A 17,529-nucleotide genomic window follows, 5' to 3' on the forward strand; every position below is an offset into this window, starting at 1 on the left:
AAGAGCATTCATTTGCATTAACCGGTTGTTCTTGAGCTCCACCATGTTGAAGTTGCACATTTTTAAAGCCCAAAAAGCTTTATGCTCGATTTCCACTGGTAAATGACATTGCTTTCCATAAACTAACCTATATGGTGTAGTACCAATAGGTGTCTTGAAAGCTGTTCGGAAGGCCCAAAGTGCATCATCTAGCTTATCCGACCACTCTTTCCGATTGCTCTCCACCGATCTCTCCAAGATTCTCTTTAAGGCTCTATTTGTCACTTCGGTTTGTCCACTAGTTTGTGGATGGTAAGATGTAGAGAATTTATGGGTTACCCCATATTTCCTTAACACCTTCTCTAGTTGATCATTGGCAAAATGAGTGCCTCGGTCACTTATAAGAGCTTTTGGGACTCCAAATCTTGAAAATAGCTTCTTCAAAAATGGCACCACCACCCGAGCATCATTAGTTGGTAAAGCTTGTGCCTCCGCCCACTTGGATACATAATTCACCGCCACCAATATGTATTTGTTGCCCTTGGACATGGGAAATGGTCCCATGAAATCGATCCCCCATACATCAAATACTTCGCACACTTGAATACTATGTTGTGGCATTTCATTTCGGGATGAAATGTTTCCCGCTCTTTGGCATGCATCACATTCTTTGACAAATTGGGCTGCATCTTTAAAAATTGTGGGCCAGTAAAACCCAATGTCAAAGATCTTCTTCGCAGTGTAATGTGCTCCATGATGTCCACCTGTGGGCCCGCTATGACAATGATCCAAATTTTTTCGGCTTTCATTTCCGAACACACATCTTTGTATGATTCCATCAGCGCAACTTCGGAAAAGGTATGGCTCATCCCAAAAGTAATATTTTATTTCGGAAAAGAATTTCTTCTTTTGTTGGCGGGTAAGATCTTTTGGGATGTACTTGCTAGCTAAGTAATTAGCTATGTCCGCGAACCATGGCTCTTCTCCCGCGGTCACCATAATGTACTCGTCCGGGAAGTCATCTTCAACTTTATCTTCTTGCAGTTGCGGGTTTTCTAGCCTTGATAAGTGGTCGGCTGCTACATTCTCCATTCCCTTCTTATCACGTATCTCGATGTCAAACTCTTGAAGAAGTAGAACCCAACGTATCAATCTTGGCTTGGCATCCTGTTTGGCAAACAAATACTTGATAGCAGAGTGGTCAGTAAAAACAGTTGTTTTAGATAAAACTAAATAAGGGCGGAATTTATCAAAGGCATACACCACAGCTAGTAATTCTTTTTCAGTGGTGGTGTAATTCTCTTGGGCCGGATTTAAAGTTTTACTTGCATAATAAATGGGTCGAAAGTGCTTATCAACCCTTTGACCAAGGACAGCCCCTAATGCAAAGTCACTAGCATCACACATTATTTCAAATGGTAAATCCCAATTCGGGGCAATAATGATCGGGGCATTAGTCAATTTTTCTTTCAAGAATTCAAATGCCTCTAAACACTCTTTAGTAAAATTAAATGGTGCATCCTTTCAAAGCAATTGTGTTAGAGGTCTAGTTATTTTAGAAAAATCTTTTATAAAACGCCGGTAAAAACCCGCGTGTCCTAGAAAACTTCTAATGCCCTTCACATTAGTTGGTGGGGGTAATTTGGCAATGGTGTCAATCTTTGCCCGATCCACTTCAATTCCCAATTTGGAAACCTTGTGGCCTAAAACTATACCCTCCTTGACCATAAAGTTACATTTCTCCCAATTAAGGACTAAGTCGGTTTTCTCACACCTAGCAAGCATTAAATCAAGATTAGTGAGACAATCATGGAAGGAAGATCCAAAAACAGAAAAATCATCCATAAAGACTTTAATGAATTTTTCCACCATGTCGTGGAATATGGCTGTCATGCACCTTTGAAATGTCGCGGGTGCATTGCATAACCCAAAGGGCATGCGTCGATAAGCAAAAGTCCCACTTGGGCAAGTAAAAGTGGTCTTTTCTTGGTCCATTGGGTCTATGGGTATTTGGAAATAACCCGAAAATCCGTCTAAAAAGCAATAATAACTATGGCCCGATAATCTTTCTAACATTTGATCAATAAAAGGTAAGGGGAAATGGTCTTTACGAGTGGCATCGTTTAGCTTTCGATAATCGATGCACACTCTCCAACCGGTTACCGTTCGTGTTGGAATAAGCTCGTTCTTCTCGTTGGTAATGACCGTCATCCCTCCTTTCTTGGGCATCACTTGGACCGGACTCACCCACGGACTGTCGGAAATAGAATAAATGATCCCCGCATCTAAAAGCTTGACTACTTCCTTCTTGACCACTTCTTGCATGTTTGGGTTTAATCTTCTTTGGTGCTGCACAACCGGATTTGCTCCTTCCTCCAGGTTAATCTTGTGAGAACAATAAGAGGGGCTTATTCCCTTGATGTCGGTAATGCTCCATGCTATGGCCCGCTTCCGCTTCTTCAAGACTTGAACTAGTTCTTCTTTTTCAGATTCGGAGAGGTCAGAGGCTATTATAACTGTCTTTTGATGACCATCTTCAAGGAAATCATACTCCAAGTGATCTAGTAATGTTTTGAGCTCTGTTTTTCTGTTCAGCATGGTGTACTCGCCGAGTACAGGTGAGGGACTCGGCGAGTCAGCTGCTGAATTTACGAATTCAATCTTTTCTTCGCATGGACTCGGCGAGTAGATCGGCCCTACTCGGCGAGTTTCTCTGTCAGAGTGCTTCACTAATTCTTCATACTTAGCTTCTTCCAGCAGCCTCTCGATCTCCAGTAAGTCGTTTTCAGCATCAAATTCTTCATCAAAGATAGTGGACTTGTTGGGATCTTCATTATCGCATTCCTCCATCAATTCATCAAGCATGTCAATCGAGAACGCCATGTCATCACTATTCCTTGCATGCTTCATAGCTTGATCAACCCCTAAAGTGACTGAATCATCTCCTACTCGTAAAGTAAGCTTCGAGTCTCTCATGTCCACTATAGCACTTGCCGAGTTGAGGAAAGGTCTTCCAAGGATGATCGGGACTTGAGGATCCGCCTCCATGTCTAGAATTATAAAATCTGCGGGAAATACAAACTTGTCCACCATGACCAATAAGTCTTCACATATTCCTCTTGGAAAGGTGACTGTCTTGGAAAGGTGACTGTCGTTGTAGTATAGTGGTAAGTATTCCCGCCTGTCACACGGGTGACCCGGGTTCGATCCCCGGCAACGGCGCCAAAAACTTGATGTGTGTAAAATGCACTGGTTTTATTCCTACTTTTAAATTATAAATTTAGCAAACAAAGGCAGTGAACCTATCTTTTAGTGGTATAGTTGGATAAGTAGGGTGTCGAACTCAGGGAATGGAAATTAAACTAATAACTAATTTTAACTAAGCAAGTAATAAAAGTAAAGGTTTTTCTCTAGTTTTACAAGACTAGAAACTTAAGCACACCACCTAACAAGTGATTAACTAACAACTATAAACAAGTAAAAATTCACCAAATTTGATAAAGAGTTTCTGTTTAGGTCCAACCAATTCACTCCTATGGTTATTTGTATGATAATATGATAAATTAATTGTTATTGGTTACCAACTATAGTGGTTAGATTCATGTTCATTATTACTAACCCTTAGACAATTAATCAATTCAAGTAGTGGCCAATTGTTTAAACTAATTAGTTCCCTAGTTCAAATATTTGGATTAAATAAGATTTGTAATTGGTTAATCAAGTTGGTGTTTCAATTAACCTCTTGTTTGTTGAGTGAATTGCCATACGAATTGGCCTTGGCTCCGGGAGATCCAGCTTCTTGAAGAATGAATAAGGCATGAGGTTCACACTTGCTCCCGAATCAGCCAAAGCATGAATGGTAGCCAAGTTACCAAATTGGCAAGGCAAAGTCAAGCTTCCCGGGTCACCCTTCTTCTTTGGTAATTTGTTTAACATGGCAGTCGAGCAGTTCTCATTAAGAACTACCTTTTTCACTTCCTCCATCTTCCTTCTATTGGTTAGAAGCTCCTTAAGGAATTTTGCATATTTTGGCATTTGTGCGACCACTTCGATGAAGGGTATGTTGATTTGAAGAGCTTTAATATGGTCAAGAAACTTCTGGTACTCTTCTTCCTGCTTTTCTCTCTTAGCTCGGGCTGGATATGGCATTGAAGGCTGAAAGGGCTTTTCAGGAATCTGATTTTTCGAGTTGGGCATTGGACTCGGCGAGTAGGGTCTGTTCCATGCAGATTTTGATTTTGGTCTTGAGTTTCTGCATCCTCCTTCTGCAATTCTTTGGGTGCTTCATTCTGAATAGGGGCCAGAGGAGTAATTATCTTCCCACTTCTTGTTGTGACTATGTTTATGTGCGCGCCTCGTGGGTTGTTTTCGGTTTTACTAGGAAGTTCGCCCGGTGATCTTTGATTGATTTGTTGAGCAAGTTGCCCAAGCTGCGTTTCAATGTTGTGGATAGATGCTTGCTGGTTTCTAAGCATGGTTCTTGTTTCTTGGATTGCAGCATCATGATCACTATGTCTCTTTTCTGAAGCAGCTACAAATTTGGTAAGCATCTCTTCCAAACTTGGTTTTCTTTCTTGTGTCGGCTCCTCCTTTTGGTAAAAACCTCTTCCTTTTTTCTTGTACTTCTCCTCCTTAGCCTTCTTGTACTCTTCATAAGGGAGCCACTCTTTCTTTGGTTTACGCCAATCTTCATCATATCGGTCCCCACTTGAGTAACATACTTGCACTTTCTTATTGCCATTTTCATCCAAGTCGCAGTCTCTAGTAAGATGAGGCCCATTGCAGTTCTCACAACCCACCCGTATAGCATGTATCGTTTGATCCATTTTATCCATCCTCCTATCCATGTTTTTCAACATAGCCATCACTGCTGACAAGTCTTCTGAAGCTGCATAGGCGGACCCCCTTGTCACATCATTTCTTGGATTATGGTATTCTCTAGAATGCTTAGAGAATTCTTCAATTAGTTGCTTTATCACTGGAGGTGCCTTCTTCGTAAGTGGACCTTGCGAGTCAAGTAATTGCCTTTTTGTAACATTTACTCCATCATAAAAGATGGAGACTTCTTGTTGACTATTGAGGTCATGATGTGGGAAATTCCTTAGCAGGCTCTTGTACCTCTCCCAAGCTTCGTATAGTGACTCTCCAGCTTGTTGTTCAAAGTTGGCTATGTCTTTCTTAAGCTTAGATATCTTGGATGGTGGGCAGAATTAATCAATGAACTCTTCCTTCAACTGGGCCCATGTAGTGATGGATCCGGGGGCAGTGACTTGAGCCAATCCTTTGCAGCCCCTTCAATGTAACCGGAAGCATGCGAAGTAGCTGAGTTTCCCGAGGTACGTTGGGAACATTGAAATAATCAGCTACATCATTAACTTCATCCAAGTGCTTGTAAGCATCTTCGTGGTCTTTGCCGGTGAAGGGAATCTCCCTAAGTAGAGCAAGGATGTGACCCTTAAGCTCAAAAGTAGCAGTTGTGGGAATTGCGGGCTGCACAAGTCCCGGGCCAGTGTCATCACGCATCCTCTTCTTCCATTCCCCCATGGGGACTTCATCGATGTTATCCATGGTAATAGCTAAATCGTCCTCGGAATCGGAGTCGTGCCCGTATGTAGGTTCTTCTTCTTCGGTATCGTACTCGGCATCTTCTTTAATCGGGTCTTCACTTGCTAAAGAGATGTTGGATGCTCCTAATTTGCTACCCTTCTTCTTCCCAAAAACAGTCTTCAAGCTAGACAAAGGCAACCTCTTAGGTGTATTCGAGCTTTCAACGTCTTTGCCTTTGTTCTTTCTCAATGCGGATTCTGGGTCTTCAAAAGGGGGTACCAGTGGAGTGTTAGATCCTCTGGTCATGAAAATCCTGCAATAAAACAAGAAAAACGTGTAAAAAGAACAAAAAAAGAAACTGAACGAAAACAAAAAATAATTTGGCAAACAGCAGGGTACTCGCCGAGTAGGTGCGAGTGCACTCGGCGAGTAGCCTGTTTAAACTAAAAAAATTAAAATCTAAGTAAAAACTTCTAAAAAACTAATAAATTCTAAAACCTAACCTACTTACTGAATTACTAAAAAAAATAACTTTGTGCAAGAAAAACTCACACAAAGGATCGATAAAATTAGGAATTAGACTTAATTTTTGAACCGTTCCCCGGCAACGGCGCCAAAAACTTGATGTGTGTAAAATGCACTGGTTTTATTCCTACTTTTAAATTATAAATTTAGCACACAAAGGCAGTGAACCTGTCTTTTAGTGGTATAGTTGGATAAGTAGGGTGTCGAACTCAGGGAATGAAAATTAAACTAATAACTAATTTTAACTAAGCAAGTAATAAAAGTAAAGGTTTTTCTCTAGTATTACAAGACTAGAAACTTAAGCACACCACCTAACAAGTGATTAACTAACAACTAAAAACAAGCTAAAAACAAGTAAAAATTCACCAAATTTGATAAAGAGTTTCTGTTTAGGTCCAACCAATTCACTCCTATGGTTATTTGTATGGTAATATGATAAATTAATTGTTATTGGTTACCAACTATAGTGGTTAGATTCATGTTCATTATTACTAACCCTTAGACAGTTAATCAATTCAAGCAGTGGCCAATTGTTTAAACTAATTAATTCCCTGGTTCAAATATTTGGATTAAATAAGATTTGTAATTGGTTAATCAAGTTGGTGTTTCAATTAACCTCTTGTTTGTTGGTTTCTCAAATAAGCTCACACATTAATTTACCCATTCTCTAATTAATCCTAGTTTCATGTTCATTATTCCTAGGCATATGATAAAGTGTTCACATAAACGTATGAGGTTAACAACTAAGAGATGTTCATGCAGCTTATTTATCTTCCAATTAACAGAAAATAGTTGTGGTTAATGCATAAGGTTCTTTAACAAACTTAATTTAATAAAATCACCAATAAACAATCAATAAAAGTAGTAATTAAACCATAGGAGTAACTTGGTTTTTCCTAAACAGAAACAATACGAATTTAGCTCATGGTTACAGTAAAAATAAGCTCAAAAACGAATTCAACTAGGCTAGACATGCTTAAATCCTAAGATTAAGTGGAAAGTATAACCTAAATTGCCTTGATTCCTCAAAAGATCAAAGGTTAGGGTTCTTCAGCTCTCCAAAGGGTTCTTCAATCGCAGGTGTAACTCTCAAAAGCCAGAAAAAGTCCCCAATTCAGATAAAGGTTCTATATTTATAGTTATCACAAAACAGGGGCAACTCGGCGAGTAGGTCACCCAACTCGCCGAGTAGACGTGTAAAATCCGTGTACGGCAAGGAGTCTTGACTTTTCTTCGGGAACATTCTCGGGAACTCGCCGAGTTGCTTCGCGGACTCGCCGAGTAGGTGTGGGTGTTTTTCTTTTTCTTCATTCTTTGGTCTCTAATTGCTTCTCCTTGTTCCTTTTTACTTCCAAGCATGTCTTTTGGACTGAAAACACAATTTAAGCATTATTAAGTACCTTTTGTCCACATTATGCACATAATTAGCTAAAAATGAATAAAAATATATGCTAAACATATGGCTAATTATGCAAATATCACTTACTTTGGAGGCAGCTATCTGGGCTGCCAAGTCTATTGAAGATATGATTAAGGGGAGAGCCTCCAGCAAGGTTGAAGTTGGCGAGAAGAGAAAGTTTGAAGGAACTTCAGGTTCCAATAAGAAGAATAAGTTCTCGATGTCTGTTTCGAGGAAATTCGGAGGAGCCGAAGTGAAATGGTGTGACAAGTGTAAGAAGAAAGATGCTGGGAAATGTAGCGAGAAAGTCACTTATTACAAATGTGGAAAGCCTGTGCATTATGCCAATGAATGCACCTTCAATAAGAAAGTATGTAATGGGTGCAACGAAGAAGGGCACATTTTGAAGGACTACCCGAATAAGAAAGAGGCAGCGAAGCCCAATCTTCCACCAAAGCCAAAAGCCAGAGCTTTCCAGATGACACTGGAAGCCGCAAAGGATACAATGGATGTTGCTTCAGGTACCTTTCTTGTAAATGGATTGCCTGCCAATTTATTGTTTGATTCCGGAGCGAATTACTCCTTTATATCACATAAATTTGGTTAAAGACTAGCATTGCCTATAGAAAAGCTTGATGATGCCCTAATTGTAGAAGTTGTTAGTGGAAATTTTATACCTGTTAGCGATTGTATTAAGAGCATTGTCATCGACTTAAACGGAAACGAGTTCCAAGAGAAGCTGTTACCCATCGAGTTAAATGGTTTCGACATCGTTCTGGGGTTCTGGGGATGGATTGGCTTAGCGCCAATGATGCTGAAATACTATGAAAGAAAAAGATAGTGAGGGTAAACTCGCCTGGAAAAGAATCATTTATGGTGTACGGAGACAAGCACAAAGTGAATTCTGTAATCATTTCCCTGATGAAAGCTAGAAAATGTTTGTCTAAAGGATGTACATCATACTTGGTGTTCGTGATTGATGCCAAGAAGGAGAAGAAGGAAATGCACAACATACCAGTGGTGTGTGACTATCTGGAAGTTGTTCCTAAAACTCTTCCTGGATTGCCCCCTAATAGACAAGTGGAGTTTAGAATAGACTTGTTACCAGGAACAACACCAATAGCAAAAGCACCATATCGATTAGCATCGACAGAGATGGAGGAGCTTATGACACAACTTCAGGAGTTGTTAGACAGCGGTTTCATTAGACCTAGTTCATCACCCTGGGGAGCTCCGGTGTTATTCGTAAAGAAGAAAGATGGGAGCATGAGAATGTGCATAGATTACAGAGATCTGAATAAGGCAATAATAAAAAACAAGTATTCGTTGCCAAGGATTGATGACATGTTTGATCAGTTGCAAGGTTCGAGTTATTTCTCGAAGATCGATCTTAGGTCAGGATATCATCAACTAAAAGTGAGAGAGCAGGATATTGAGAAGGCTGCATTCAGAACAAGATATGTACACTACGAGTTCTTGGTTATGTCGTTTGGACTAACCAATGCTCCAACAGCCTTCATGGATTTGATGAACATGGTTTGTAAACTATTCCTAGATAAATCCGTGATAGTGTTCATATGACATTCTGATTTACTCGAAAGGCCAGGAGGAGCATGGCAGACACTTGCAAGAAGTTTTAGAAGTATTAAAGAATGAGAAGTTGTATGCAAAGTTCTCCAAATGTGATTTTTGGATTCAAGAAGTCCAATTTTTGGGTCATGTGGTTAATCAATAAGGGATTATGGTTGACCCAGCTAAGATTGAAGCTATAACAAAGTGGGAACAACCAAAGAGTCCTATGGAGATCCGAAGCTTTCTAGGATTAGATGGATATTATCGAAGATTTATCCAAGGCTTTTCTTCGATAGCTGCTCCATTGACAGCTTTGACCCACAAACGAGCTACTTATACTTAGAGTGAAAAGCATAAGGAAGCCTTTAAGAAGTTAAAGAAGAAATTATGTGAAGCACCGATTCTTTCTTTGCCCGAAGGAATTGAAGACTTTGAAGTTTATAGTGATGCATCTGGAGTTGGGTTAGGTTGTGTTCTGACCCAAAAGGATAAGGTGATAGCATATGCATCGAGACAATTGAAAGAGCATGAAAACAACTACCCCACTCATGATCTGGAGTTGGCAGTGGTAGTATTTGCCCTAATGATATGGAGGCATTATCTTTATGGCACAAAGTGCAAACTTTTCACTGATCATAAGAGTCTTCAGTATCTCTTTAATCAGAAGGAATTAAATATAAGGCAACGACGCTGGCTAGAATTACTTAAAGATTACGACTGTGAGATACTTTACCACCTTGGTAAAGCAAATGTTGTCGCTGATGCTCTCAGTCGGAAGGTAAACCTTGAAAAGAAAAGGCCAAGAGCGTTGAAAATTGAAGTTGTCTCGACAATTATGGAAAGCATAAAGAAAGCTTAGGAGGAAGCTTTAGAGAAAAATGACCGAAAAGAAGAACGTTTGGGCAAACGTTAGTGTTCGATATAAACGGTCAAGGACTAAAGGTATTCCAAGATAGGATTTGGGTACCTAAGATGGGAGGAATAAGAGATCTTCTGATTGAGGAAGCTCACAAGACCATGTACTCAATTCATCCTGGCAGCACAAAAATGTATAGGGATCTGAAACCCAACTACTGGTGGCTGACGATGAAGCTCGATGTTGCAAAGTATGTGACTGAATGTGTGACTTGTGCGAGGGTTAAGGAACAACATCAGAAACCTTATGGGAGTTTAGAACCTTTACCTGTACCCATGGGTATATGGGAAGACATCACCAAGGATTTTGTAACTAAACTGCCCATAACGAAAAGCGGTCACGACATGATTTGGGTGGTCGTTGATCGATTTACAAAAAGTGCACATTTCATAGCAGCCAATGAGAAATGGTCTATGGATAAACTTGCTAATGCTTATGTGAAGGAGATAATGAGACTTCACGGTGTTCCTTTAACGATTGTATCAGATCGTGATAGTCGTTTCACGTCAAGATTTTGGAGAAGTCTACAAGAGGAATTGGGTATGAAATTGTGTTTAAGTAGAGCTTACCATCCGCAAACCAATGGTCAGAGCGAACAAACGATTCAAACATTGGAGGATATGCTGAGAGCATGTACCATGGAATTCCAAGGTAATTGGGATGAACATTTACCTTTGGTAGAATTTTCCAACAATAATAGTTTTCATTCGAGCATCAAGATGGAACCTTATCAAGCTTTGTATGGATAAAAGTGTCAAACGCCGTCATGTTGGCTTGAAGATGGAGATAAGCTGTTTATGGGACCTGAGATAGTCCATCAGACTGCTGAAAAGTTAAAATTGATTAGGGAAAGGATGTTAGCAGCTCAGGATCGTCAAAAGAGCTATGCCGACAAGAAAACAAAACAAATAACATTTTGAAGTTGGTGATTCAGTTTTACTTAAAGTCTCGCCGTGGAAGGGACTTATAAGATTTGGTAAAAGGGGAAAGTTGAGTCCAAGGTTTATTGGACCGTTTAAAGTTCTTCAGAAGATTGGGAACCAAGATTACAAGCTTGAACTATCAGAAGAACTAGATGGTATTCATAACACTTTCCATGTGTGTTATTTGAGGAAGTTCACGGGAGATGTTCCCGACATAATTCCAATTTCTGAATTAAGGTTGGATGAAAGCAAAAGGTTAATCGAAGAACCCGAGGCAATCGTTGACCGTAAGACTAAGAAGTTGCGACGCAAGATGGTCGAATTAGTGCTTGTGCGATGGAAACACGCGAATGGGCCAAATCTCACTTGAGAAACGGAGAGTGACATGATGAGTCGCTATCCGCATTTGTTTGTTGATGTATGATTCTAGGGATGGAATCATCCTAAGGGGGGAGAATTGTAACGCCCGTGTTTCTGGGCTAAGCACTAAAGATGATGTAATAGTCTAGGTTAACCTTTGTAACTTGTTTTAAAGTAATAAAGAGAAATTATGTGAATATTATGTGAATTATGTGCTTATTTACTTAATTATTATGATTTAATGAATTAAGGATAAAAATAAGCATCAAAAATAAATATTAGATAATCTTGATATCTAAGAATGAAGGTGTAGTGGTTGAAACAAGGATTTCAGAGATATAAAGAATACCGAAATCCGAGTTATAACGAAGAAGTTATGACATGTCGAAGTTTCGCGACAGAACCGGTACAACGTTGTGTGACGTAAAAAGTGAATTTACGATAAAATGCTTTTTAGCCTTAACGACCTAAATGAAAGTCATAGTATGCGTTAAACCGAGAGCGTGCATAAAAAGAATGTCGAAATCTGACTTCGTATGAGAAAGTTATGAATTTTCTAAGATTTGGCATAACAGTATGCAACCCGAAACTCGAATTTTAGATCAAGTGATTTTTAACCGAAACAACCTAAATGAGAATTGAAGATCTTATTGATAGTAGTTCAACGGTAAAAAGACAGACAAAAATGGACGTCGGATGAAGAAGTTATGAATTTTTAACGGACTTTTCATGTCCTGGCCTGTTAAAAATGTAACTTTAAAAATAAAATCAAAATTAGCTTACGGAGTCTAAACGAAAGTTGTAAAGATTAATTTCACCTACGTGTAGATATAAAGAACGTCAAAAACAGAGTTCGTATGCTAAAGATATGAATTTTTGAAGTTCAGAGCACAAACTTCGAGTTCTGACAAAACTGACGTCATGAATAAATTATGGTTCACGACGTGAGGTAGTTGATCGACACCTCTCAAGCCTAGAACACACGCGAAAAGCCTACAAGCTGATCCGGACGAACTCACGACGTGAGAGTCGAATTTTCGACCTATAAATAGAGGGCCAACCCTCTTGTTTCGGTTTACACAAAAATGCAACCTCTCTCCCGTATTGCTAAATTTGAGCTATTTTCCCGAGCCGACGATCGTTAACTGCTGACAGTGTCTAGTTAAATTCTATTCAGTCACGCCACTAAGGTGAGTGTGTAGTCATTTTCATCTTACACATAGATATGAAGTATTTTATATAAAATACGTGCTATGTGTAATTATATTGTTTGTTAATTTGATATGAGTGTTGAATGAATGTTTTATACAGGTTTTAAAATGATTTAAACTGTATATGTATTTTTTTTTTATCTACAAATATGTTGAGTATAACATGTGTAGATGAAATAGTTGGTATGTGTTAAAATGATGAGAGACCTCGATTTTGTTCTTGTTGTTGTTGTAATCATCTAGCAGAGTATAGATGACGACCACAGACTTTTCTAGACAGTCCAGTGGAACGTTAGCAGGCTTGCAACCTGTAGGTGTTGGTGAACCATATGTTCGCTGGTGTACTCCATCCCCCTCATGGTTGCCTTAAGGACACGTATGGCTGAGGAATCCCCTTAGTAGTAGTGTACATCCCGATGATGATCCTTAGGCTAGGTCCCTTGTGATAGGCGTTCAGGGACGTAAAGTGAGGATAACAGGAACGGGGAATCAGAGTTATTGTAAGTTTATAAAATTAATAAATTTATTTTGGATTAATAAATTTGTTGTTGAGTGATGAAATTAATAAATTTATTTTTGTTGATGAATTTAATAAATTTATTATTTGTGGGTTGAAAACCCAATATGCTCACCAGGCTCTCAAGCCAGACCCACTCAACTTTTTATATTACAGGTAGTGGACCCAGAGCATAGTTGAATGATAAAGAGGTATTTTTGAATTATAGACCATTAGATGTAAATGACTGTTGTAAGGTCTATAATATGCTTTTTATGCTTTTGGTCTGTATCGGAACATGACATCCCGAAGTTTTGTTATATAATGAAAATATATTTCTTTAAAGAAATACTTTGATAAATTTTTATTATATTTTGTTTAGGGAACAAATTCCGCAACATCTTTTGGAAGATTACTCTGATTTTATTTTAAAAGCGTAAACTAAATCGGTCTTTTCTAGTCGAGAAATTGGGGGATGTCACAGTATGTCAACCCCGTATAGATCTATACATATGTATCTCGCTTCAAAGATTGATGGTTATAGTAATGTGGGTATGCTAAGTGTTTAGACCTAACTAATGAATAACGTCTCACTAAAAAGCCCTTAACTAAAAAGTTTGTTAATAGCTCTCAGCCCTAACTTAATTGTGATTAAGTCACTAGGCATAATGAATATCGTTGTATGTGGTTTATAAAAGCCGAGTATGTTGACATGTTTTGCAAAAGTGTGGTATGGTCGCTTTTATAAAAATGAATGTTTCAAATTTATGAACATAGGTACATATACAAATGTTGTGTACTTAAACATATAAATAAACATGCATAGTAATAGTTTGAATCCTTGAAATACTACAAAGTTTCATAACATGCTTGTTATAATATGCAATGTCACATAAAAATCATATAATATTGTATCGTGTAATATTTGTTGTGCGAAATGGGTATTTCACAATAAAATTATCATAATATGTATACGGAAAATTTATACTAGTTTATTCGTAACAATATAGTAAATTGTTAAATAACAATATTTTTATAAATTAGATTTATTGTATTTTCGCATAAAAAGAAAACAGATTTGTATAAAAAAAAATTTAGGCAAATGTATCCCCCCACCCCCACCCCCTTAAATAATTAAAATATTAAAAATGGGCCGTAAGCACTCACCCTTGAAGCGTAAGTTTCAATCGTTCGTGTAACATCCGGATTCCCAGGTACATTATTTATTCATTTATTTTGGAGATTTTGGAGGGACTCGGCGAGTTGATGCTTAGACTCGCCGAGTAGGGTCGCGAATTCTATCCGGGTTAATGACCGGACTCGGCGAGTTGACTAGTGGACTCGGCGAGTCCGTGCTGTTTAATGAAGCCCTAATTCCAGGGGTTTGAGACCTATTTAAAGGGGCTTATAGCCACCATTTGCGGCTACCAGACCCCTGAGTGAAACCCTAAGCGATCTAGAGCGTTTGTGAGGAAGAAGAGGCCATGTTTGATCCTTGTGTGGGTGTTTTTGCAAGAAGAAGGTGACCAAGGCAAGAGGGAACTGAAGAGGGTGCTAATCTGTGGATTTCAGAGCCTAGGGACTTCATATTGAGGTATATATTCGATCCTTCTTAAGTTTTGGTGTTAATCTTTGAGAGTTAGGGTTTCTAGCTCCTTTAGAGTATGAATTGTGGAGCAAATGGTCCCTTCTTGTGTTGAGGCTTCGAATATGGATCCAAAGAGGTCCAGAGACCTTAACTCCTTGATCTTTATGGGTGACATTGAGTGATATGAGCTTAGGGTGACATATTGAGGCCATTTCTTCAAATAGAGCCATTAGGTCTTTGCATGGGCATCAAGATCTAAACTTTACGTGTTTATTTTGCTCAAGGAGGTCAGATCTATGGGTTAGAGGAACTGATCTGACCTCAGGAGGTCATTTCTGTTGAGCATGGCATGAACTCGCCGAGTCCCAAGAACAGACTCGACGAGTAGGGTTAGGGTTCCCCGTAGATCACTCAGTTGGTAACTTACCGAGTTGGGGGAATGACTCGGTGAGTCAGAGGGAATTAGAGGACTGGAGTTCAAGGCAGAACTCGCCAAGTTCATCATGGGACTCGACGAGTTGAGTCGGGGTGGCCCCGCGATTCATGCCAGGTGTAACTCGTCGAGCAGGGGAAAGGCTCGACGTGTCAAGCGAGACTAGAGAGATAGTGGACACGTGTAGACTCGCCGAGTCACCCAAGTGCACTCGACGAGTCGGGTCAAAGTTGACCGTTGACTTTTGTTGACTTTTAGGGTTTGGTCAACAATGGGGTCTTTGAGTCAAGAGAGGGGTAAAATGGTCTTTTACCCTTCTGAGGGTGCCAAGAGAGGGTTGAGTCTAGTCTCGAGAGTTATATTTATGAGAGTATTTACTTTATGTGATTAGGCGGAGGCTAGACCATATTTCTATCGAGCCAGAGATTTACCGAGACATCTGAGGTGAGTCTTCTCACTATACTTTACCTAGAGTGGTAACAGAGTTATGTGACAGTGTATTTTAGAGTTATGTGCCAATGTATTTGTATGCCATTTATGTGTTGAGATTTATTGTGATATGTGATATGCATGATTCAGAGCTTTAGAGTTAGGACTAGTGGGTCCATAGAGTTAGGACCTTTGGGTCCATAGAGTTAGGGCCAGAGGGATCACAGAGAGTTGGGACTGGAGGGTCCCACTGAGACACACTGACCAGAGGGTCGGTAGAGCTATAGCCTTGAGTGGCTAATATGTGTTAGAGTGGTATTTTGGGGAACTCACTAAGCATTTATGCTTACAGTGTTATATGTTATGTGTTTCAGGTACCAACAATGATCGCGGGAAGGCGCCGACATGATCTGTACACACACCCGCGGAGTTTATTATGATTTGATCTTGGGATTTGTAATGAGATAATGTTGATACATTGTTTTCTTGAAAGTGATTATGAATGAACTTATATGGTTTTAAAAAGTCTAAAATTGTTTTAATTTTTACGGTGTTACAAGTTGGTATCAGAGCCTTGGTTTGAGGGATTCGGATGCATCTTCGGGCGTATCTAAACTCAAACTGAGGATTTGAGAAAAAAAATTTGATAATAAAACAATTTTTAAAAGAGTAAAAAGAGTTTTGAGACAAACAGAGCAGAGCCGTGTGTACGATCAGCCAGTGCCCGAACGGTGATTTCCCAAAATACCCTTGCAATAAGTGTTATGAGATATATTATGCTATGATATATGATGACTTATGTTAATGCATGCTAGAGTAGACTAGGTATTCTTATTAGGACTAGAGTGGCCTAATATATGATGCCTTAGTCTAGGAGTTTTGCTGCTAGAGATGCTTGAGAATGTTTAGATAGCAGCGAGGAGCTTATGAGAGATCTTCTAGTAAGTAGCACATGATTAGAGAGAGTAGAGTACTTGGGATTTGGGACTCTGGGAGGAGGACTTGGGATGAATGCTGATGCGGTGTGGACGGTAGTATTGGGCCCATACTACTAAAGACACCGGGTCAGTGCGCAGTCCAAGTAAGAATCCTTAGAGTACTAAGGAACAAGTAGGGTGGAGTTATCGAGTGTGAGTATACTCGAGCGAGTACCTAATATTTCAGAGGGAGATCATGGTTGGGACACGCCACACCCCAGAGAGCAGTGGTACGAGTGATGTGGAAATCCGTAGGATCATCCATGAGGAGGTGGCTGCGGCCATCAGGGCAGAGATACCAGAGATGTTCGGGTCTATCAAGACCACACTGATAGAGACATTCGACGAGAGATACGCTGCTCTTTCTGAGGCTGTTGTTGCTGCGGCCACTGCAGCTATAACTGCGACTAGGCCGCAGGGTGGTGATGTGTTGCTGTTCCGAGAGTTCAGCAACACAAAACCACCGGAGTTTGATGGGACCCAGGACCCGATTGCAGCAATGAGGTGGATATCATACATAGATGGGTGTTTCTTTACTTGCTCATCTCCAGAGCATTTGAGAGTCCGATTCGTATTGAACCAGCTTCGCTTGGGAGCGAAGGATTGGTGGAAGTTTGTGACAGCACACTATACGCCTGCTGAGCTTACTGCAGTGACCTGGGAGAGGTTCACTGCTATGTTCCGAGATGAGTACGTTCCCCAGGTGGAGAGAGAGCGGTTGGCACAGGAGTTTCTGACCCTCAAGCAAGGTACCGAGTCTGTTACAGTGATTACTCGGATGTTCCATGAGAGGGCGATGTTCTGCCCAGAGCACGTGTCCTCCGAGCAGGCACGTATGAGCCGATATCTGAGTGTGTTGAGGAGGGATATACGAGAGTTCGTGGCGAACTCGACGTACCGGACATTTACTGAGCTTCAGGTAAATACCCGGAAGAGGGAGATAGAGCTGGAGACCCAGGCTTGGGAGGAGGCTGAGTCTCAGGGGAGGGATCCGCGACCGACATAGTCCCAACCGGCAGCCAAGCGGGCCAAGCCCGCTGATTCGAGATCGTGGAGCCAGAGGGGCCGTACTTGTGGCAAGTGCGGCAAGAGCCACGATGGGGTATGCAGAGCAGGGTCTTGCTACAAATGTGGCAAGGAGGGGCATATGGCCAAGGATTTCCCCAAGGGGTTT

At 40.2% G+C, this 17,529-nt stretch overlaps 1 non-coding gene across 1 annotated transcript; it reads left to right on the forward strand.

Annotated features, from left to right (window-relative positions):
* Positions 1 to 5,058: 5,058 nt before the first annotated feature.
* LOC145123106 (small nucleolar RNA R71) lies at positions 5,059 to 5,165 on the forward strand. The gene has a single exon (XR_013714985.1). It is a non-coding gene; the product is annotated as a small nucleolar RNA R71 (small nucleolar RNA).
* Positions 5,166 to 17,529: the final 12,364 nt, after the last annotated feature.

The sequence above is a fragment of the Lactuca virosa genome, chromosome 6 (assembly GCF_052849685.1).
Source record: "Lactuca virosa cultivar CGN04683 chromosome 6, Lactuca_virosa_CGN04683_v6, whole genome shotgun sequence".
In the NCBI taxonomy this organism is placed as follows: Eukaryota; Viridiplantae; Streptophyta; class Magnoliopsida; order Asterales; family Asteraceae; genus Lactuca; species Lactuca virosa.